The 23,804-nt window shown below is 42.3% G+C and overlaps 1 long non-coding RNA gene across 1 annotated transcript in view; it reads right to left on the bottom strand.

Moving 5' to 3' along the window:
• Positions 1-22,824, bottom strand: part of LOC309379358 — a 150,147-nt gene extending 127,323 nt beyond the window's left edge. Inside the window, exons 1-3 of the long non-coding RNA XR_014172443.1 lie at positions 21,065-22,824; positions 20,045-20,720; positions 19,418-20,013 (exon numbers count right to left, since the gene is read on the bottom strand). This is a non-coding gene — a long non-coding RNA (uncharacterized lncRNA). The remainder of the gene's footprint in view (positions 1-19,417; positions 20,014-20,044; positions 20,721-21,064) is intronic.
• Between the last annotated feature and the right edge of the window lie 980 nt (positions 22,825-23,804).

Here is a 23,804-nt window from a genome sequence, read left to right as displayed (position 1 = left end):
TGGGGAAGAGTGTAAGTCTGCCTGCAGATTGTCAGGCCTGGGTTTTGTTAGGGTCCGTCCCCGAAGAATAATTGACACTGACCCAGGGAGCAACTTGGCACACAAGTGATGAGATAGCCAGAAATGTGTTACTACAGGTGTTTGCATATGTACTATGTCTGAGTTGGGGCCACCATGCAAATAGGAATTAACCCAAAAGACACATGCAAAATCAGCCTTTTAAAAAGCCTCACTCCATGTAGGTTTATTTGTCAGATACATTTTAAGGTATTTTAAAGCTATGCTTTAGGCAATTAGCATAGGGCAGCCTGTCCAAATAGATTGACCCAATTATTTAGGCAATTGTTTAAATGAGTGGGGAAAGAAAAAAGAAACAAAACAAGCCGCACACTATCTCCAAGTATAAGAATTTGTCTTTCGTTTTCTAATTAATACAACAATAAATCTTTATTTCCCCCCTTTCCTTATCCTGCAATATTTTCCTCACCCTGCAGTGTCTGAGAACCAGTGAGAAATGTAAAGAAAACCATGAATCCTGAACTAACATATGCTAACTTTTCTTTGGGGAACAAAAGCAGCATCTTGGTTTTCTTCTAACCAGCAAACACCAAGCAATCAAAGAGCAAGCTTTTCAGCTACAAATGTTAGCAAGGAAATTCAATTGTGTTTAATTAAGTTCTTCCAGAGAGAAGCTGCATGCTGTTCCAGCAAAGGGGGTTATCGGAGGTCGGATCCCTGGAATGACTTTGTGACCTCCAAAAGGCCAAATAAAAGGTAGTGGCACTCCTGCTGGTAAGATGGGCTTTCCCATTTGTTTCTCACTCTTTCTGCTTTAATTTAATAGCAATCAGCACAATATGGCTGCTTTTCTTTTAACAATGGGATGGGCAGAAGTTAGATTTACGGCACCGCAAGAGGGAAGTCAGAAAACAAGGGAGGCTCCCCATGACTTTCCATCTACAATGGGGACATCACTTTGATAACCATAAATAACTCGCAAATCTACTTAAGATTCATTGTTGTCAAAAGCTGACAGATGTGCACATTTAAAATTTAGGAGTTACCTTCTAGATTGTCTCATGTGTATGAATTGGTCTTTACAATTCAAAAAAGAAAAGATCTCTACATCCAGGTAGCACAAATAATGTTTTGAACATAATATTTAAACAGCCCACTAATAAGCTTTGCATTTATTTATGAAAAGGAATGTGTGCTATAAAAGTACCATTAGTCATCACTCTCAACTCAAATAATGTGTAGCACAAAAGTTGCCAACAAAAAAACAAAATCACACATTTAGGACAGTTGATAAGAGTGCCGTAGCGAATAAGTCTGATGGCTCAGCAACCACATTCAATACTATTTCTAAATGAAGATCAAGGTTGGCAAGATCAGCAAGAAGCCCAATGCTGCCTTTAATATGAGCACATTTATTGTGGCATCTGTTTATGAGCACTAGAGTCCACTTTCCTCAATGCTTCTTTACCACCTAATTCATTATTGTACATGCATTTGGTAAAGTGTGTTCTGCCAGCACATGCCAGATTAAATGTCTCCATCTTTAAGATGCCACAGCAGCTCTTGCTATATAAAACAGTATTTTGATAATTATGTATATGCTCACCGACACATTAATACACTACTAATATAACCCCATTCTTAGCCTTGATTTAAATTCCAGAGAAATTCAAAAGCAGTTTGCAGGGCAAACTGGAGGCTGATGTTAGGGGAAAGACCTTCAGGCAGAGGCCTCCCCATGTGTAACAGGAGTTCCTAACCCATGGTCTATATTTGCTGTTCATCTCTATTAACTTATATATAGCATTTGTTTCAGCAACACATTGGAACTATATTATTATTATTAAGACTTGTTAGATGCTTGTCACCTGAAGGTCTCTAAGTGACTTGCAACACATTAAAAACTTAAATATAAACACATTACACCACAAAAAGAAAGCAAAGCAAACAACCCTCCATAACAGCAACATGACGCTTTGGCAGGATACTAACAGCATAATAGTATCATTTTAGTCTATCAAAAGCCTGGGGGAAAGGTAAGTTATAAAGATAACTACATGGGATCCCACAATAGGTAGCAAATATGCATTTACTTCTAAATATACTTTGGCCACCTCACGAGAAGAGAAGACTCCCTGGAAAAGACCCTGATGTTGGGAAAGATGGAGAGCACAGGGAGAAGGGGATGACAGAGGATGAGATGGTTGGATGGTGTTCTCGAAGCTATCAGAATGAGTTTGATCAAACTGCAGGAGGCAGTGGAAGACAGAAGGGCCTGGCGTGCTCTGGTCCATGGGGTCACGAAGAGTCGGACACGACTAAACGACTAAACAACAACATCACTTTAGTGCAAACACAGTTCTGTGGGAAGTTGCTCATATTTGTGATGGTTACCCTTTGTTAAGAGTTTTATCCAGGATTATCATCAGAATCTGAAGCTTACCTAACTTTACAAAGATGGAATATGAAGAGAAGAAACCTTTAAATTTGCTTAGATATTCCAACAGTGTGATTCTATGCAGACCTAATCAGAAGAAAATCATCCAATTGAGTTGAGTGAGACTTATTAGCAGGGAAGTGTAAATAGGATTGCAGCCACAGCCCACAGGTATCAAAATTATTTGGCCACAAACTCCCCACCCTACCCTATTCCTCCATTTGTTTCCCTTACCCTTCCTTCTCACCCACACATTGTGAAAAACAGAGTAAAAGGCACATCACTATTGGGACAGTACCCAGTAGAGGCAACTGACACCAGCCGTTCACCAGCCCCATGTCTGACATAGCAACCCCATGCCACCACTGCGTCCATGTAGTGTCCACCTCTCCCTCAGTCACTCACTCAATGACAGAAGCATTTTTCTTCCACTGCATCACCTCACAAGCAGTGGAACTCTGACTCTTATGCATGCAAGCATTACATTCCAATTTTACAGGCAATATAGTGATAAAACACCAGGTCCTTGTGGGTGAAAGTGGGATCCACTCAAGCTTTTCATGATGGATTATCAATATGTGCCAACTGTTTTTGCTGATTTGCATACAGCACTGGAGATACTATTGAAGCACCCTTCTCCAACCTGGTCTGCTCTACACTACAGCTTCTATCAGCTTCAGCCAGCACACCCATGTGAAGGGTACCAGGTTATGGAAGATTGTATTAAAGAATAAGACCTGTGTGCAGTTGCAAAAACTCCCTAGTATATTAACGTAAACTTTAAGAGAATGATAGTCCATTTTGTAGCCAACTGTATATTTTATTTTATTCAATTTCTGAGTCACCTAATTACAAAAAAATCCCCTACTTCAGCTTCTTCTTTCCTCCTATGATAAAATCCTTAAGATAAAATCAATACTAAGAGCACTTGCTTTCCATAGCTGGACAATCTTAGGTCAGCTGAGAAGAAAGATAATTATATAGCCTCTCCATAAATATCCAAAGGTCATGCTTCTGGCTTCACTTCCAGCCAAACCAAACGGCATGAAGGAGCACATTATTTTCTCCCCGGTAACATGCTGGGACACAGGCAGCATTTGACTGCATTTACTCTAATCTAGTTCCACTATATTCAGGAAAGTGCATGAACACACGTCCTGCATCTGCACAGGTTACATTACAGGGGTCAGCAAACTTTTTCAGCAAGGGGCTGGTCCACTGTCCTTCAGACCTGGTGGAGGGCCAGACTATATTTTGAAAAAAATATATGAATTAATTCCTATGCCCCACAAAAAACCCAGAGATTCATTTTAAATAAAAGCACACATTCTACTCATGTAAAAACACCGGGCAGGCCCCACAAGTAACTCAGAGATGCATTTTAAATAAAAGGACACATTCTACTCACGTAAAAGCTCGCTGATTCCCAGGCCGGATTTAGAAGGCGATTGGGCCTGATCCGGCCCCCGGGCCTTACTTTGCCTACCCATAAGTTACAACATCGTCAGCAGCAATCAATGTAGCCTCCAGAGCCACAATGTACAGTTTGAAAGTTTAATTGAAGGGACATGCTATTGACTTCTTGCCTGTGACCTGGAACACCTGAGAAGGATTTGTCTTCATTTTAATTAACAGCAAGAAATCACTGAACTGTTAGACATATGCAAGCCTGTCACCTGCCATCACATTCATCAAATGGTAAATTTGCATGTGTGAGCTGCTTATTCCCATATATGAACAACTGAAGATTTGCTAGTATGTCCCACTTTAAATTATTTAGTTGCTTTACTCATGGAAAGGAATCAAACCAACTTACAGACCCAACGGAAATACTAAAAGACTTACAGATCCTGTCCCAAGAGGCCACAAATACTTTAAATCCTTTCAAATTAAGGAGCAAACGCCTGGGTAAAAAGGAAAGTTTGTGCATGTAAAAATGAATAAAGATGTTGCCAGATGAGCCTCCTTGAGAGAGCATTCCACAAATGTTAAGCCACTTGTGTCCATCACTTAAGAGCAGAGGTGGACAACCTGGACTGTTAGAGCTACATGTGGCCCTCACCCTAACTGGCCACTCTGCCTAATTTCATGTGTCCTTCCGCCTGATTTCATTACTTTTAAGGGAATTCACCATAACTGCCTCATTTCACAGGAAATCATAGGATCATCAAGTTGGAAGGGACCATGAGGGTCATCTAGTCCAATTCCCGGCAATGAAGGAATCTTTTGTCCAAAGTGGGGATCGAACCCACAACCCTGAGATGATGAGTCATGTGCTACCAAAGGTTGCCTTTCGAGGTAAATAGTCAATACCCTCACAAGGTAACACCTAAGAATAGACAAAATAAAGTAAAATTATTTAGATTTGGGTCAATATATAGTGGGACACATGGTATAGAAGTGTATACAGTATATAACTGATCATATGATTTATATATATCACTGCACAAATGATAATTTATCTTGAAAGCATAAATCATGAATGGCTAGTCGGGAATCAAAAAGAACATTCAACAAGTCAGTGTAATATGTGTAAAATTCTAAATATTTACTTGTACTTATATTGATAATGTTTATTTAATTATAATCTATGCCACATTGTTTTACCAGAAAGACTAAAGCAGACATTAAAGCACCTAGAAGCTTTACCTGACACCCACCTTCATTTCTGAATTCATGGCAATCATAGTTTATACTTCTCTTACCCAAAGTTAATTTCTTTAGTTTTATTGGCATCATAACATCTTCCTGAGCAAGTAGCAGCTTAATCTCCCGGTCATCCATCCTGCTATATTTTTTATAGTTTTCTGGTCTTTAGGAGAATATATGATTTCAACAGCATATGACGGCCTCTTTGTAGTAGGTTGACTGATCAAGTTCCTGGAGGAAAGGATAGAAAGTATCTTTGTCTTTGCTTCTTTCGCATCTGTTAGGATGTGCTACATTTATCACACACACCTTTTTTTAAAAAAATGGTGGGATAGTAGAATTGCAAATCTTGGAGCAAAAGCACTGAACTCAAGGGAAGTGCTAGCCTCAATATTTGTTCACACAGTGTCTATGGTAGCCGAGAGTTGTTCCGAAGGAATTTCCAACAAGTGTATGAGGTCATGATAAAACTACAGCAGGAATGCACAGCTTTGAGGCTTGAGTCAAGGAAAGAAGTGAAATGCATGAGAACTAATGGTATTATACCACAGCAAAGTCATGAAGTGCAAATGCCACACATACATGTGCACCTGTGTAGATGCAAATGGGGACCGTGGCCTGACCAGGGTTCTCAGATGCAGTCTCCCTTCCCCTGGTTTCCAGCAAATGGTATTCAATTGTCATGCACAAACGAGCCATGCACCCAAGATCAGAACTCAGCCTGCATGCATGTAGACAAACTTCCCACAAAGAGCAGATCAGGTGGTTTGTGTGTTTCTGGAATGCACCATTGTCAGGCAGCAGGTGGACAACATGAATGGAAACTCCTCCACAGAAAGAATTCCTTGCACATAGAAAGCTAGATTTGAGAAAGAGCTCTAGCCTAGCTTCTCCTCCGATATGCTAGTTTTTATGTGGTGAATTTTATTTTATGTATGGAGGAGTCTGAGGTGGTGCAGCCCAAGAAAATAGGTTTGGCTCCTTACCTGATGTTTGTGAGAACTGGGCCTCAGTTGCAGCAGCTTTCTGAAGGGCAAATGGGTGGATCATGGAGTAATCATATAATGCAGCCTGGGCCAACCTGGAGCCCTTCAGGTGTTTTGGACGACATCCCCATCAGCTGGTTGGGCCTGATAGGAGTTGCAGTCCTAAACACCTGGAGGACACCAGGCTGGCAAAGGCTGATCCATCCAACAGCAACCACTTCCACTTCTGCCTAAATTCTACCCAGCCTTGTTCAGTACACATCCTCAAGAGTACTGCTTTAGCCGTATAAACCAGCTCACAAAACCTTACAAAAAGACTGACATGGGAACAGCTCTACCAGCAATTATTGAAGGACTTAAAAATAAATAAACAGAAGAAATCAAATCATATTTAGCAGAACTCAACAAGACTATTTAATGAGGGCATATGGCAGACAAGTAGCATTTGTGTCTCCTGAGCTGTAAGAAGATGGTAGAGGCAATATTTTTGAGAAACACAGTATGTTCTGTTAGCATTTTTAATTGAAGACAGGCACACAGCAAGCTGTATTTCTTTTTCTGTAAATGTAATCTACATTTTAAAGTCAATATTTTTAACAAGAGGGATCCTTAGTCTGTGCTTAGCAGGTGTGGGGGAGATGGGAAACAGAAACTAAAAGTACAAATATTGCACTTTTTATTCTTACACAAATTCAGGGCTGGGGAATTAAAATTTTATACCTAAAACCCTGAGTTGTAACAAAGAAAAGAGACTATGTTCTAATATTCCAAGCTGATTTACAGATTCTGGGAACATGGGATGGGGGGACCTTCTAAAGAAAAATAAAACAATGTTGCTAAAATAGGCCCAATTATCTGGGTCACTAAGTACTGTGTATTTCCCCTGTAGCATTTCATAGCAGTTACTGTTGCCAAGGGAGGGTTGATCTTCTCATTATGTATGTTTGTCTTTCACATCAGAGCTAGGCTAGCTGCTTTCTTTCTGTATCCTAGAACTGTAACAGAATTTAAAATTTAAAAAAAGGACTGAAGCCCCCCTCACCATTATTACACAAATACCTACAAAGCAGAGGGAGGGACTCGGGCAGGTCATGGGGTCAGTCCTCTAATCATTGATGCACTTGCTCCAGCAGACCCCTGTCTTTTGTAACTGGGTCAAAGCCAAGACCTCTGCTGAGTATCCTCAGTGAAGAATTAACAAGTGTGACAATTTGCGATCCCTCCCCCCTAAGGCCCCTGGTCCCGTCTGTTTGAATGCTGTAAATAGAGACATCTGGATGGAGGCCTTTCAGCGCAGTAATTGAAAATGAACATGGATCAAGTTCTGGCCTCTTGTATTCATAAATCTTGAGGCTTAATTACATTAAAGGGGAATCTAGGGCCTGGCTCTATGGAGACGGCAGATTCTATCGGGAGCTCCAATCATGAATCTTTAAAATAAGCCGTTTTGCCAGCTCCCCACTCGGCATAGCTGGATGAGGCATTTTTCAGGCAGTGCTGGAAAGCTAGATAAAACTTTTTATTCTCTTTGTATGCGTTCATTCGCTTAACATTTCTATTAGCTGAAAGTCACAGGCATAAGAAATGAAGCTGGTTAGTTACTTCATGATTCGTTCTAAAAGGCCACACAGAAATTGAAAACAATTATTAGATAAAGAGCCACATTTGCCTTTCTATTAAGAAATTAACTAGGATGCTGCTTATCTTCCAACTACCCTCTTTTAGCTGGGCTGCCACATTCCTCAAAACAAACACACCTCCATATGATATGGTTGCCTCTCTCTATTTTTTGTTTGCTTGCCTATAGCACCTAAAATGAAATTGGAACACAGACATTATACATTTAACATCTAGCAAGCTGGTGTATGTAATAGTCTGTACTTTGGATACTTGGGCTACATACATACCATTCATTTAAAGCACACACATACCCCAAGAATCCTGGGAACTTTAGTTTACCCCTCACAGAGCTATAATTCCTAACACTCTTAACTACAGTTCCCAAGATTTTCTGGGGTTGGAAAAGGTACTTCCATTGTATGCTGTGTATAAGTACACAGCCCAAGTTTAGGTTATGCAGAAAGAAAGGGGTAAAATATACTTCTTGCATAATTTGTAGTTCTGTGATCTGAGGCAAAAAAGCTGGTGCAATATAGTATTCTAAATGCACTCACTGATATTCCCCCCCCCAAAAAAACACATTCCGTGTAAAAGCCTTGGAGTTTCATGCAAATGATATCTATTTACTATTAGCTGCTTCCCTCTTCGTTCAAGCCCAATGGCTGGGAACTACAACTAAAGTTTGAAAAGAGGAGTGGGGAAGAAAGGCAGGAAGAGCTCCCTATATTAGGGGGGAGGGAACTTCCAGAGCCTTCTACACCCACATGCTAATGCATTAATAAGCATCAAGATGTATATTATAAAAACAACTACTACTACTACCCACTGCTAGTAAGTTAATCAGTCATCCATCCATTTGTCTGCCAAAATATAAATAGTGGAGGGAGGGAGAAGAGAAAACCAGGTGTCTATTCATTTATTGCATGCATGCATGCATGCATGGGTGCCTATCTATTTATTACATTTGTATACTGCCAATATAACTGAGTTCCCTGGATAGTTTGCTTATTAAAAACATAAAACAAAATGCAAACAGTTGAAAACCATTGAAACAAATGATAAATAAATCAAAACAGTGAACACCAACACAAACTAAAAACAGCAACTAAAAACAATCTAAAGTCAGCAAGGGTTTGTGAAAAGTGCTAAAATAGAAGCAGCCATTATGCTTTAAACATCTGAGAGAATTAAAAGATATTCACCTGGGATCTAAGAGACCATAGTGCAGGCACCCAGTAAGCATCTCTGGGAAGGGTACTGGCCTCTTCATCATGCCATGGTAATGAAGATGGTTACCTTTCCCCACCTCTTGAAATGTACATAAAGCTGAAAGAGGAAGCTGGAAAAGCCACACACTTTCACAATTCTTCCTCAACTCCATGTGTTTTTCAAGGCTCAGATTGGAACCTGAGCAGCTGACGGTGGAGTAACTGAAAAAATGAGAAGAAACTGGGAAACAAGGTGGGTGAAAATGGAGAAACCAGAGGGAGGCAGGGGAGGGAAAGTGGGCTGCTGCTGGGGTCAGAGAGAGAGAAAATGGATTACCACCTTTAAGCCTGGACTATTTTGACCCACCACCAGTGCCTTTTTTTTCTAGAAAAATAGGTGCAGTTACTCACCATGAAGGTGTTACAGTAAGTGCCACACTTTTTAACAACAAAAAAGAGGGTTGCCGGTACTGCGTGCTCTTGAGGACACCCTGGGGAAAAAAGGACTGTCCACCACCATCACCCAGGCCATGGCATTGGGCTGCTAGGTTCTGAGTGTCCCTTTTGTGTAACGTTGAAGGGTATGATTTTAAAGTCAGCCACCAAAGTCATAAACACATGATGGAAGTTGTAACAAAGTTATGGTCCTAACCAAAGTCAATAGTGAAGGAAGAGCAGAAACAAGGTCACAGGTAAGTGCCCTTCAGATCTGCGGCAGACCTTGGGGTCTCAAATTTAAGTGCCACCCTATGGGACACCAAAATTCAGCACCCTGCCCATCTCTCTCGCTCCAATTTAAATAATAGTTGTGGCATCCTCTGCAGCACCCATGAGGCTCTGTGCCCAGTGCAGCCAAACCAGTTGCACTCTCCTAAAGCTGCCTCTGTTCAGATGTTGCTAGACTTCTACTGCCACCAGCCCCAGTTAACATAGTCAATGATCAGGGATGTCAACTGCAGGAGCGCATCATGCTGGCTAACACTGTGCCTCAGATATGAAAGTCTTGGAAAGGATGGAGCTACGGGCAACAGCAACTGAACCAAAGCAAAGCAAAAGAAATGTAAGCCAAGGCTACAACATCTCATGTTTCTGTTCTGCACTGCCTAGGACTGTTGTAGTATCTGTTAGCAGAAGCAAAGGAATCACAGGAAGTGGTCAACCAATGAAAGGGACAATCTCTTTCTAGCCACTTACTAGGCAAAGTACACAATATCCAGGGAAACCTCATTGTTTTTGCAAAAGTGCTTGACAAGTGGCCTCTAGGCCAGGCTGAAGTTGATGGGGCCAGGGCAATGAGTCCTCTGCTGGTCCCATTCTTCTGTCAGGGGACCCTGCTGGGCTTAGTTTGCTGGGGTGACAGTAGTCCAAGCTGTGTTGGGCAGCTGAGTCCTAGACTCCTAGCTATGACTTTATGTCTTGGAAGATTCAGGAGAGATAAAAGAAAGTACTTCTTCACACAGTGCAGAGTTAAACTCTAGAACTCACTCTTAGGAGGCAGTGATGGTCATCAACATGAATGGCCTTAATTAGATGGATTAGACTAATTCATGAAGGAGAAGGTTATCAATGGCTACTACCCATGATAGCTATACATAATGCTTCTGAATACCAGTTGCTGGACACCAAAGGAGGGGAGAGTGCTCTTGTGCTTAGGTCTCAGTTACCCCGAAGAAAGCCCTATTCCACATATCCTCATTGGCTCTTTCTCACCATAAACATCTTTCTCTTTTTTCTTTCCTGCTTTTATAAAAGACACAGGTGTAGGCACTGTTCATAGGTTTGGATGAACATATGGAGGACAGCATCCAGAAAGTGTAGGCACAGTTCCGCTATACAATCACACATCCATGCTATACAAATAAATGTGTGAAAATAAGTGATGTGTTTAAAACTTAACGTGATTTGGTTTAAAAGCTTAATTTTGCTAAGTATATTAACCAGGAAGACAGTCACTACAGTAGTACTTCTTACACTAAGCTCCTATGGGGAAACATGCTTTTAGACTGCTTTAGAAACGTGTATGGAATGAAGAAAGTTTACACCATGACACAAATAGGCATGAAAAGAAACAGCCGCCACCACCAAGGATGTCCAGAGTAAGGAAGAAGACAATTTTCAGAAGTCCTACAGCAATAATCATTAGATTATCTGCTGCTTCAAATAGAAAAATTTGTAAAAATAATTTTCCAGATCCACCATCCCCCAAATTTTGCATGGCATTCAGTAGTTTCTAAAGCTTTCTAAAGCTTTTGTGTACATCCATGTCTTTATACTCCTCTGGAAGCAAACTTGCTTCCTCTCCTGTGGAACCACATCATTTCGGAAAGCCGTCTTCCATTGAGGGGACAATTGTTTTCTATAGAGATGAGAAACAAATACCAATGACCTGGGTCACTTTGCCCCAGCAGGCTTTTGCTGCAGCTTCCTCTGTGCAGCTACAACAAAGTCTGGCAGCAGTCAGCCCTGCCAGCCCACACTGAGCCACCACGGAGAGGCCTGCTATTTACCCTTCCTATTAATCTGTCAGGGTCCTAGTCAAACACGTAAAACAATATGGTGTGTGCATATCTTGATTAGCCATTGCTAAGTAACTGAGGGGAAACATCAGAGAGCGGAGAACCATCCCACATTCTACAACACAGCCTTCTGAGGTATGAAATGTTTCTTCACTTACTTGTCAAATTAGGGGTGGGAGACACCAGTGGGTTTGCTCTCATGGAACCAGCCGCCCAAAATGTCAGCTGCTGTGTCCATGATAGGATATCATTGCATACCCTCCAACATTTCATATGGGAAGATAGATACAGGCTTGTAACAACCCCAAAACTTTTACCAGCACATGCACCTCACTATCACACATTGCTGAAGGCTCTTCTTTTCTGCCTGCTGCAAGTTTTATTCATTTACTCTACAGCAGCCTGGGCTCCACTGATTTCAGAGCATGTTGGTTCTGCTGGTTAATGACATATTTGGAAAAACTTAATTCAGAATATACCTCAGCAAATGCAATATAGAACTTTAGGAAGCTACATTATGCTTCAGTTCCCCTAGCTAACTGACAGTGTCTCTCCAGGGTTTCAAGCAAGGGTGATTCCCAGCCCTATAACCTAGCTTCAGTTGTCTATGCTCTGATAACCTATAAGTTAGATTACTGTAATGCATTACACACTGGGCTGCTTTTGAAGATAGTTCAAAAACTACAACTAGTGCAGAATTCAACAGCCAGATTGCTGACTGTGATGAGAAGGTCTGAACACAGCACACTGATTTTATGACAACCACACTGGCTACTGATTAACTATCCTTCATTCAGAAAAATGAGGAATGGTCAATACCTGCCCTTCAATGCTTTTGGACTAAAGCTTCCAACACCCCTGACCACTGCTGATGCTAGCTGGGGCTGAAGGGGAGTGTTATAGTTCAATTTCTGGAGGGCACCACATTGCACATCTCTGACTTAGAGCACACTCTCCCAAATCTGCATGTAATTTCTTATTACTAAGTTTCCTCTTCCACTTTCTGTAGATTTGTCACCCTGACAACCTTTATCCTACTCTCCTTAAGAATTCAGGGTGGTATGCAAGACACCTCTCCTTTTATGTTCATAGTAACCCTGTGAAGTATGGTAGGCTGAGAATGCCTAGACCAAGATCACCAAGTATGCTTTGTGGGGATTCGAATCCAGGGCTCTTTAGCTTATGTCCCTTACACTAACCACTACCCCACAAGGTCTCTCACTTAGGCTTTGCTTCAGTTTATTTTATTATTATTTATTGCATTTAGTTGGGGATTGTGACGGATGTATGCTGTATATAATAAGTATATTTTCATCTCTTGTTTGGACATCATTGAATTCTACTTCAGCTTCTCAAGTAAACATATTTTACTTTTCCTGCAATCTTGAAAGAGCTTGAGATGCCCCCTGGTTAAAACATCTGATTTGCTAACAGTCTGATTCAGAAAAGTATACTTTAATATAAATAATGCATTGGTGGTTCAATTCATTACTTGTTTAAAGCTGGAGTTAAAAACTCCTGCTGATTTCAATGAGCTTCAGATCAGATATTTTGTGAAAACCTATCTGTATAATCCCTTGCTTTATGACCTTCATAAATTGAGGATTCTCCTTCAAGACAATCCTAAACAGCATGATTTTACTCTGGGAACCAGTGCCCTGAATCACAGCTTTTAAAATCCATATAATAATCCAAACTGGACCCCATACCATGCTAAATTACAACATCTGTTTCCATGCTAAATTTCCCTTTATTTTCCCTTTATTTCTAATGCTACCAACCTCAATGACATGATATAAAACCTTATTCCTGCCCCAGAAGGTTGAAAATAAACCTGATCTCAATAGAAAGCATTCTAGCTGTGCAAATTGTAAAGAAGATTATGTGTGCTTTCCTGACTAGTTATAGATGAAGCAGCATCAAATCATTTTTCTTTATTACAATTATTTAACCATTTCTCACAATCTAATAATATGTTTGAAATATATGAAATTATTACATGGAAACCTGATATTTATCCTTATGTATCTACCTTTTGAAACAATAGTACAGTAGTTCAAACCATTTTTGGTCTAGATGGGGTGGGGAAACTGTTACACTCAAAATGCTGCTGGCTGGACTGCAACTCCCATCACCCCTGACTTTTGAATCATAGAATTGTAGAGTTGAAAGGGACCCCAAGGGTCATCAAGTCCAGCCCTCTGCAATGCAGGAATCTCAACTAAAGCATCCAGGACAGATGGCCACCCAACCTCTGCTTAAAAACCTCCAATGAAGGGAGTCTCTTCCGCTGTCGAACAGTTCTTACTATCAGAAAGTTTTTCCTGATGTTTATTTGGACTCTCCTTTCTTGTAACTTGCAGCCATTGGTTCAAGTCCTGCCCCCCGCCCCCCAGAGCAGGAGAAAACAAGTTTGCCCCATCTTCCATGTGACAGCCTTTAAGATATTTGAAGATGCCTATATCTCCTCTCAGTCTTCTCTTTTCCAGGCTAAACATACCCATAAAGCTTGGTTGCTAGTACTGGTCATATTGGCTGGGGCTGATGGGAACTGAAGAATATTTGGAGGGTCATAGTTTTCCCACCCTGGCATTAGAACAAAGGAAATCCCTTGCATATTACTGCAGTGTGTGGAGAGTAACAATCAGGTCATGCATCCATAGCAGTGACCAGAGGAGAATGACTGCTGTGAGGAGTGCAGAGAGAAGCAACAGCATGGTGCACTTGCAGCAGCACAACTGGACACATTCCTCTGACCCAGCTGCAGCAAAACATCTCTCTCCCATATGTTTCTCCCCTTCATTCCCCACCACCACCAGCACTGGGCGGGGAAGTGGGTAGCCGTACAGATTTGGCACTGGGCGGACACCAGAATTAAGTCAGTGATACTTTACAAAAGTAAAGGTGTGATACAGCTCTAACTTTGCATATTAGTTGTGCAACTACATCAAATCTATCTGAATCTGGATTTTCTGGATTCCTAACTTTGTCTGTCCAAAAAGAACTTACTATAGTAATATGTTCTTTTTAAAAAATTACAGAAATATATTTATTCTCTGTTCTCCATCCTTACTTTGAGGTGGGTCTCACTCATTTTTTCAAGTGAATATACTTCTAGATATGCATACATAGGAACTGATGCCTAGCAGTGGTCCCTTATACATCTACTCAGAAGTAAGCATCACTGAGTACACTTATTGAAAGATACGTTTATTACACCCAAACAGTGCAATACTAGGCATGTTTATTTAGAAGCGCCACTGAGATCAATGAAGTTTTCTTCCCAGTAAGGGTGCCTCTGTGTATGTATTTCTTTTACAAACCAGTCTTTTCCATGGAATAGTTTAGTGTTTGTGGTTTATGCTGCAAAATTCTCCAGTCTACAAAGACTGCTAGGCACTTGTGGCTAGGCCTGGCTGTAAATAATAAAACAAAGCACAACACAGAGAAAATGTTTTCAAATGGCATTAAAGCATCGCATCTTTTGAAATACCTTTGCAGAACAAAACTTTTGCCATCACTTTAAATTACCCTCTGCTTCTTGTGCTGCTGTCCATTACTGAAGTTCATAAAAGACTAACTTAAGGAGCATTTTAAAGCTAAAAGCTCTGTTGTGCTCAGAAGAGAGGGGCTGCATACACCGAAACAATCTCTTGTTCCCTCTATTTATTTATTTATGTTTGTCTCGCCCAGCTCCTTCTTTGTCAACCACAGGTGTTTGGGAGCACATAATGCTCCAAATGCATCAGAAAAGAGGTTATTGTGAAAGACCTTTTCTTTTCCACTTGTCCTAAAACTACTCGCAAAGTGTTACATGCGTTATACCGATCACCATAAACATCAAGGAACAAGCAGTCCTCTGTAAGCTGGCCCAGCAGCTCCACTATGACATTAGTTGAGACAGCTTTGTGACCCTGCATTGTCTGGCCTTTATTCACAGAACCTGTTTCTTTTCATTTCTTTCTTGCATGTGTGTATGGGGAGGGGGTGCGCACGCACACACACATTTCACCCTTTTAGGGAAATAAAAGGCCTTTGGGGCATTTTTATTTACTGTAAAATGGACTGGGGGGAAGGGAGAGTAAATTTATCTTAAAAGCTATACAGCAACTACTTGTGATAACACTAGAAGCAGCTACTGTAGTTATGGTTTCCAGAACCACCTGCAAACAAGTGCAGACACCGTAGCAAACTGTGCCCTTGGGTTTTGTCACTGTTGTTTTCAGACTATTTCTTTTTTTAAAAAATTCTTCTCTCTTGTCTTAGCGCAAAGCTTGCGGTGAATTTATGTGACAGCTATGAAAGTAGGACGCAAAATTGTGAACAGGAGCTAACCATTTTTCAAGCTTTCCTTGTTGGTATCATCACAATTTGCTACACAGCAGTGAATACTGAGTCGGTCCTGATAAATGGTTGAGAAGGAGGGAAAGACTGTACAGTCGGAGAGCCTCCAAATATCCCTCATAAGCATCCAGACTTGAATAAAGTGACTGGGGGCAGGGAGATAATCTATAGGGCCATTTTCCTTTCCTTTCTTCTGTCTCAAGGAGGGCATGTTTTAACAAAGAAATATTTGGTTCAATGGATTGGGTCTGAGGGCCAAAATAGATGAGACAGATGTGTGTGAATGCATCTCACTCTTTAGCCTTTTGAAAACTGAAGCAATGTGGGGTTCCCATTTGGACTGGGACTATGGTGCACATACAGAGGGCTTGACGCATTCCCCTGTGCCATTTTCTCAGTGAAAATCCCAAACATACACACAATCTAGTGTTATGAAAACTCAATAAGTATAACAGGGCAAATAGCAAGAAAATGCAACAGAAGAAAAGGAAAACCCCTCCTTCCATCATGCCCCCACCCCAGGCTGCAATTTGCAGCACTCTGAAGACTTGCAATTTGCCAACACACAGGCACACAACCTTCCATTGGAATCAACTACCTCAGGAACTCAGGAAGGTCTACACAGGAAGCTGCCTTGAATATTTGTCTGAACAGTAGAATATGAATTCCCATAATCAATAAAATACACAGAGCTATGCCAGTTTTGCTCCTGATCTTGTGTTCCTATGAACCCTGTGCCACTCTCTGATACACTGTAAAGGATCCTGGGACACCGCACTCAAATTTTGCCATGATGCCACTCATGGTGCTAAAATGTCTTGAGCCAGTCATGAGAAAGAGGGTTTATAGAATGCCAAAGCAGCAGCATTAAAGAGTAATATGGGATGAAAGAAAAGCTAACCCCAGATGAGGAAAAAGCTGGGTCAGCCCTATTATTAGACACAGACCTGAATCATATGTGCTGTTAAGCCAAACGTTTCGTCAGAAACAAAAAAGCATGTGGGTTCCTAGAGAAACGCGGCTGCTTTGCTCCTCTCCCAGTCCTCTTACTGCTATGCTGCTATGAGCTTAGCGCTTAAAGATTAGAAGACCCGAACTGTGGTCTAAGAGTGTTTCATTCAGGTGGTCCATGGCCTGTCTGTAAAAATACAATTTAAAATTGTATAGCACCTTTCGCAGCACATTATAGTTGGTACAACAGGCAGAAAAATCATGAAGAGCCAAAGCCCTCAGCAATTTTCAAGCAGTCTATGGCAAAAAAAAAGTTGGGGGGACTTGGGGCTTATGCACACTTCTGCTTGTCCTGTGCCTAGAAAGCATGGATCTGAGTGGTTTTCTGTTTGGCCCATTCTTTCTAAGCATGTGTCTTTTGCAGTTTTGCCTTTGTTCCGCCATTTTCCCCTGGAAAACATGCTCTTTAGCACTAAATTGGAACAAACGGCAATCCACAGAAAATGTGGTTGCTGTTTGTTCCACTTCAGCACTAAACCATGGGGGAAAGCGGTGGGACAAAGATGAGCCCTCAGTGTGTCATTCAACAAAGCACAAGGTTTAGACAAAGTTTGCCATGGGGAGATAACGTATGAGACTGTTTTTGGATCAGATGTGAAGCCAAACTATGCCTTAGTTTGCAGAAGCAGAGGAGGGAGGACAAAGTGGCCATGATCTCCTCTCCAGTTATACCTTTCATACTTAGCCGTATTTTGGCTCAGCTTTTATGAACCATGCCAGAATACGACAGACACCTTAGGAAGCTAACTTGGGGTGTCATGAAAGGGCAGCAAATGGTTAGCTATTTGATTTATTACAGTGCCAGTAAGCAGAGCTGCCAAAATAATTTGGCCAGTCCTGAGTACCATGTACCTCAACAGGGGTCATGGGAGTTAGGGGGCAGAACCTCAGATTTGTATTGTTTTAGGGGGAGCAGCTGTACCCCTTGTCCGCCCCTTGGCTACACCCATGACAGGGGTGAGGTTTTCTATTTGCTACTCTATCTCAAGCAGCAAAATGTATGACGGCCTCCCCTCCCACTTTTTCACAAGTGTGGTTTTATGTGACAGAATGGAAGGGTGCCTCCAAGCGTATGACTTTCTTCTCCTTACCTCAAGGGCATCAAATCCTTAACGGAACAGAAGTTGCCCTGATCCGTCGCTTCAAGATTTCCTTAGGCTGTGGGAAACGAGGAATACATCCATTAAACTGTGAAGCAGCTGGCCCTGCCATTAGGCAGAAACTGAGGCTGCATACACACCACACACCCAAAGCACACAACTTTCGCCCCTCTCCCCAAGAATCTTGGGAACTGTAGTTTGCCACCACTCCAGAGCCACCACTCCAGCACTCAGAGCCACCACTCCAGCACCCCATTAACAAACTACAGTTTAGATGTATGGTGTGCAGTGCCGGATTTACGTATAAGCTAAATAAGCTATAGCTTAGGGCCCCACTCTCTTAAGGGGGGGGGGGGGGAACTGGATGTACATTTCCAAAATAAAAGATAAAAAACAAATAAAATAAAACCTACATACAGCAACAGTGTTGTGTTGTGTAGGCTCCTATGACGTAAGTCATGGGCCCCACCTGCTAGCCTGCTCCCTAAAATATCACTGGTTTGCTCATTTCTATATATAGGGTGCCTACATTCTTCATGGACTGGTTGCATGGCAACATGTGCAAATGGATTTAGATACCTATTAGGTCCATATAGCATATATTCAACACAAAAACACGATTTGTAGTTGACAAAGGACAGCTGGACATATAAAGGGCCCCATTACCTTCAGTAGCTTAGGGCCTCGTCAAACCTAAATCTGGCCCTGATGGTGTGTCAACAGTTGATTTTGGGGCACCATGAAAGGACCATAACTGTCAACCTTCCCCTTTTTTGCGGGAAATTCCTTTATTCCAGCCCCGATCCCGCTGCTATCCCAGATTGTTAGATATCCCGTAGACTGTCCCCGGGACAGGGGAGGCTGCTGATCCCTTACAGTGGTACCTCGGGTTAAGCACTTAATTCGTTCCGGAGGTCTGTACTTAACCTGAAACTGTTCTTAACCTGAAGCACCACTTTAGCTAATGGGGCCTCCTGCCGCTGCACCACCACTGCACGATTTCTGTTCTCATCCTGAAGCAAAGTTCTTAACCTGAAGCACTATTTCTGGGTTAGCGGAGTCTGTAACCTGAAGCGTATGTAACCTGAAGCATATGTAACCCGAGGTACCACTGTATTTTCAAATCTGAAAGTGGACAGCTATGGAAAGGACAACACCTTGCGATTGAACCGTTGTGGCGTTTTTCCCTGTCAGGATGAGGGAAGAAGTATTTTGTGGGGCGCTTTGCCTCAGGAGCCTAAAATACTTGGCTATAGGCGCCCTAGGCAAAGAGGAAGGAGGGAAGGAAGGAAGCGCGCCATTTGCAGCTCCGCTTGAGGCAGCCCTTCAAGGCCTTGCTTGGTTCTCCGCTCTCCAAGGGGGAGGCGGAGCAGCGTCGCCCTGTGTGTGAGAGGGAGATGCAGGCAGGCCCGGCGCGGCGGGAAGGAGGGAGCTCGAGTGAGAAAACGTCCCGAGCCCTGACGCTGCATCCGAAGAATAGGAAAGGAGCAATATGATCAATATGGTTTCTTTGTTGGGCCTCGCTTACCTCGGCGGGAGACCATCTGCTCCCTGTCAATGGATCACCTGCTTGTCTGGCTTGTTGGCCGGGCAACCGGTGGGTGGAGGGAGATTAAGCGGGAGCGGCCGGGGAAGGGCCTGTTTTTTGTTCCCTCTCGCGCTGTGAGGAGGGCGGGGAGGGGGAAACATGGAGCGGGCGGGGAGAAGGCCGGGCTCGGCTGGAAGCTGAAGCCGGCTGCGCTCGCCTTGCTTCTGCCTCGCCGCCGTCAAAGGCCGCGAGGCTCGCAGGGCGCGAGGGATGCTTTTGCACATTGCTCAGGGTGAAGATGCCGAGGGTCAGCTCCGCACACCCCTCGCGGCGGAGCTGCTTCTGCTGAAATGCTGAAAGGAGACGGGGGTGGGGGAGAGGTCGGTCGAAGAAAGGGCCTACTATATTGCACTACCACACAATAAACCGATAGTCCAAAAAATTGTGGTTGGCTCCTCCAGGGGCCTCGCTTGGAGGGGTAGCGTGGTGAGGAAGGGGTTTGACAAAGGGGATAGCATCTCTCCTACCTTCAGAGCTGTGTGTGTGTGTGTCATTTTACCAAGGCACTTTTAAAAATGCTGATTTTTTAAAAAAATCTTGTATAAGGGGGGTGGGGAGGAAGGAGACAACAGCCTCAGTAAACCGTGCAATTGGAAAACATGCATCAAAACAGATTCTGAGATGTAAGCACGCTTAAGCAAATGTAGACACAGTGGTTCCCCCCCACACACACACACTCAGAATTGAGCCCCACTGATTTCACTGGGGTTTACTACCAAGTGCAATAGTTAACCCAGTTATAATAAATAAGTACCTCTGCATAGGATTGTGCCTGAGCTCGTAAACGTACTTGCCAGGATATGAGCCCAAGGAATTCAGAATGCCCCCCTTTTACAGTGGTACCTCAGGTTAAGTACTTAATTGGTTCCGGAGGTCCATTCTTAACCTGAAACTGTTCTTAACCTGAAGCACCACTTTAGCTAATGGGGCCTCCTGCTGCTGCTGCGCCACTGGAGCCCGATTTCTGTTCTCATCCTGAAGCAAAGTTCTTAACCTGAAGCACTATTTATGGGTTAGCAGAGTCTGTAACCTGAAGCATATGTAACCTGACGCATATGTAACCTGAGGTACCACTGTATTTCTTTTTTCTATATAAAAATGTAAGATGGAAGAAATGCTAACTATAGTTTGGGAGATATTGGATAAGGATATGCTTATTTTGCTTTTTTGGGTAAATTTGTTTATTTAAAAAGCAAGGCACATAAGCAAACTTTTGGGATCCAACCCTTAAGAAACTGAGCCACTGCAATCCCAAGGGGAAAGAGACAGTGGAAGAGGACTGGAAGAAGTTCAAATTATATCTTAAAAACTGTTGTAAAATTGAGGAGTGTTGAGATGTCAAGGGGTAAGAAGTAGAGAAATACAGCTGTAATTATTAAGTCTAAAGAAATTTAATGAAAGGGAATCAATAGATAAACTGATCAAAGGGTTGCTAAAGAACTTTGGAATAAGGATGCAGCGAAAGGGAGGTATGGGGAAGTCGGTATATGTTTAATGTGGTGTATGTTTTTGTTTTGTAATGTGTTTGTCTTTTATTATGTGTTGGAAAAATCAATAAAAAAATTTATATATAAAAAAAGAGATTACATGCAATCCCAACTATATCTACTCAGAGGTAAGGCCTATTGAATTCAACTGGGCTTACTCCCAAGTAAGTGGAGTTAGGGTTGCAGTCTTAGACTCTGGATAATATCAACATGGAAAGTGTAATGTCTAAACTGAAGAACCCAATCCTATCCCAGTGCTAAATCATATTCAACACTAGCCTTATGCTGTATTAAGAAAACATTGCAGCCATTGCTATAGATGTTGGTGTTGAATTTAGGGACTTAGAGGTGCAAATCTTGTGCTCTACTACTGAGCTGCTCAAGAACAACTAACTTTAGTGTGTGTGTGTGTGTATTCTGCTCTTCATCTATGAGCAATCCCAGAGCAGGCACAATTTATGGAAGGGATGCTCAGTGCAGCTCCGTTGTGTCTTGTGAATTTATTATTATTACTCATCAACAAACCACCCCTTTCTGACACATGCATCCTATTCATCCCATTGAATGAAACACAGGTGCTGTAATCTAGCCCTACAGTTAGTCACTTCATCATTCATTTTATGCATATTTTCATGGTAGATATATTACAAATGGTAAAAAAAGAAAGAAAAGTAATTAGGCATCAGCTTAGATTGTTCCAAGGATTTCTTCTTTAAGCCAGAGGCGTGTAATAAGATGGTTTGGCACACTCTCCTGTTTGCTCCGAAGCAAAACATATACTGTTCTAGTTGAAGGCATATACAGACTACAGTGTCCTCATTACTTTCATTTGAGCTACAACACTTAAGCCCAGCAGTGAATACTCAGGCTAGGCAAGGACCTATGTCAAAAGTGGGCAGCACCAGAAAAGCATTTCACCCCAGATTTGAAGGGGCCTTTAATGAGTCTTCAAATGAGATCTGTGTGGATATGAAGGTAAGAGCAGGAATTTGCATACACGTCAATCTTGCTCCTTCCCTCTAATTCCAGAGTTTTCATATTGGCAATACAGTGCATGACTGAATGTGCTCACTGGCCACAAGTTGAATGTTTCACTTCCAACTTGAGGGACTTCAGTTCTGCAGTCCCTGCAATGGGCAACATCCCCAGCAACTCGCCACCAGGGGCAGTAGGGCCAAACAGAGTTGTAGTATTTGCTGGAGATAGTGGGGAGCCAGTGGGAGCAGATAGAGTCAGATCGCCTTAAGGCACCCTGAGTTTTGAACAGGGGCATTATTGCTCAGCTCTTTCCAATCCAAATCTAAGCTTGAGCATGTGTGACTGCCATTGTATATATCCATCCTTTATTACTCTGGTCTTTTCTTTTCCTCCCACCCTTTCATCTGTTACCTCCTGCTCTGTCAACATTTGGACTGCAGGCTTCTAGGGAAAGAGTATTGTTTTGTTGCCTATATTATCCCCCATAAAGCAGCATGTACATTGACAGTACATCGATGTCCATCTCCCTGTTCCCTTCTTTGTGTTAGCTTGTGTCCTGAAGGACAGAGAATTGTCCTCTTATACTGGTCAAATTGATGGTGCTATGTAAATGATTACAGTAATAAATGGTAACAGTGCTGTGGAAATGGTAAATGACAAGCTAAAACTGCATCAAAAAGTAGATGTAAACAATGGGTTGTTATTTATTTATTTGTTGTTATTGTTGTGAAGGCATTTCTGCTTCAGAACCCAGTAGCTTGGGCTTGTTTTCCATGCAAGATATGTCTTGTAAGCTAAAACAATGTCCATGAATCAAGCAAAGAGTTTGCAGAATGATTTGTTTCAGACAGGAAAATCTGTCAACACAGGTAAATAGAATTATCTGGCTCAAACCTGGAGATGGAGAAAAGGGCCTTCTGAATGCACTTTCAAGGATAATTAAGTGGCAGCGCTGGATGTTGTTATCCTTTCCAGCACACTGGAGCTCCGTTCCAGGATGATGATGATGTGAAGCTCCGAACTTTATGTGGCGTCTGCCATGCATCACTGAAAGACAAAGCATGGCTTCCAGTTAATGGTTGCTTATTTCCCAAGAGGCTGTCAAAACATGTAAAGTGCCAGGAGGAGATATCGTTTTAATATGAGAAACCTCATTTCTAAGTGGTACTTTTATACATTAAAAAGGCATGCTTCGGAACAGTTCTTTTCGCATGAGTAGCGTAATGCATGGAACGAATATTCAGGGCTCGCAACTGCTAAGGGCCCACATCCCAGCAGGCAGAGGGGCCACTGACAAGAGTCCCCGGGACCTGCTCTTACTCTTCACCATTGCAGCCTGCTTTTGCTTGGTCACCCATGTGGAGAGTTGTGGAGAGAAGGAGATGCCAGTCTGCTTGTTGGCTTTCTGCCTGGCAAGCAAATAGGTGGTAGCAGTGATGGGAAAGATGAAGCAATTGGTGGTAGAACCATAGAATCCTGGAGTTGGAAGGAACTACAAGGGTCATCCAGTCTGACCCCCTGCAATGCAGGAATCTTCAGTCCAACATGGGACTTGAACCCACAACCCTGAGATGAAGAGTCTCATGCTCTACTGACTGAGCTACAGAAATGGAGTCAGACTCACTGAGAGAAGTGTCTTGCCCAAAAGCTTTTCCAAAGCAAGAGCTCATGCAGCAAGGCCTCTTTAAAATATGGCCCCGTCTGCACTATACATATAAAGTAGAATCATATCACTTTAAATATGGATGGCTTAACCCAAAGAATCCTGGAAACTTTAGTTGGTTAAATATGCTGAGTGTTGTTAGGAAAACCCCTATTCTCCTTAGAAAACTACAGTTTCCAGAGTTCCCTGGGGAGAGGGG

Source organism: Podarcis melisellensis (genome assembly GCF_964234715.1).
Source record: "Podarcis melisellensis genome assembly, chromosome: 10".
Lineage (NCBI taxonomy): Eukaryota > Metazoa > Chordata > Lepidosauria > Squamata > Lacertidae > Podarcis > Podarcis melisellensis.
The sequence above is the reverse complement of the archived record's forward strand: the minus strand, read 5'-3'. Positions and strand labels throughout refer to the sequence as shown.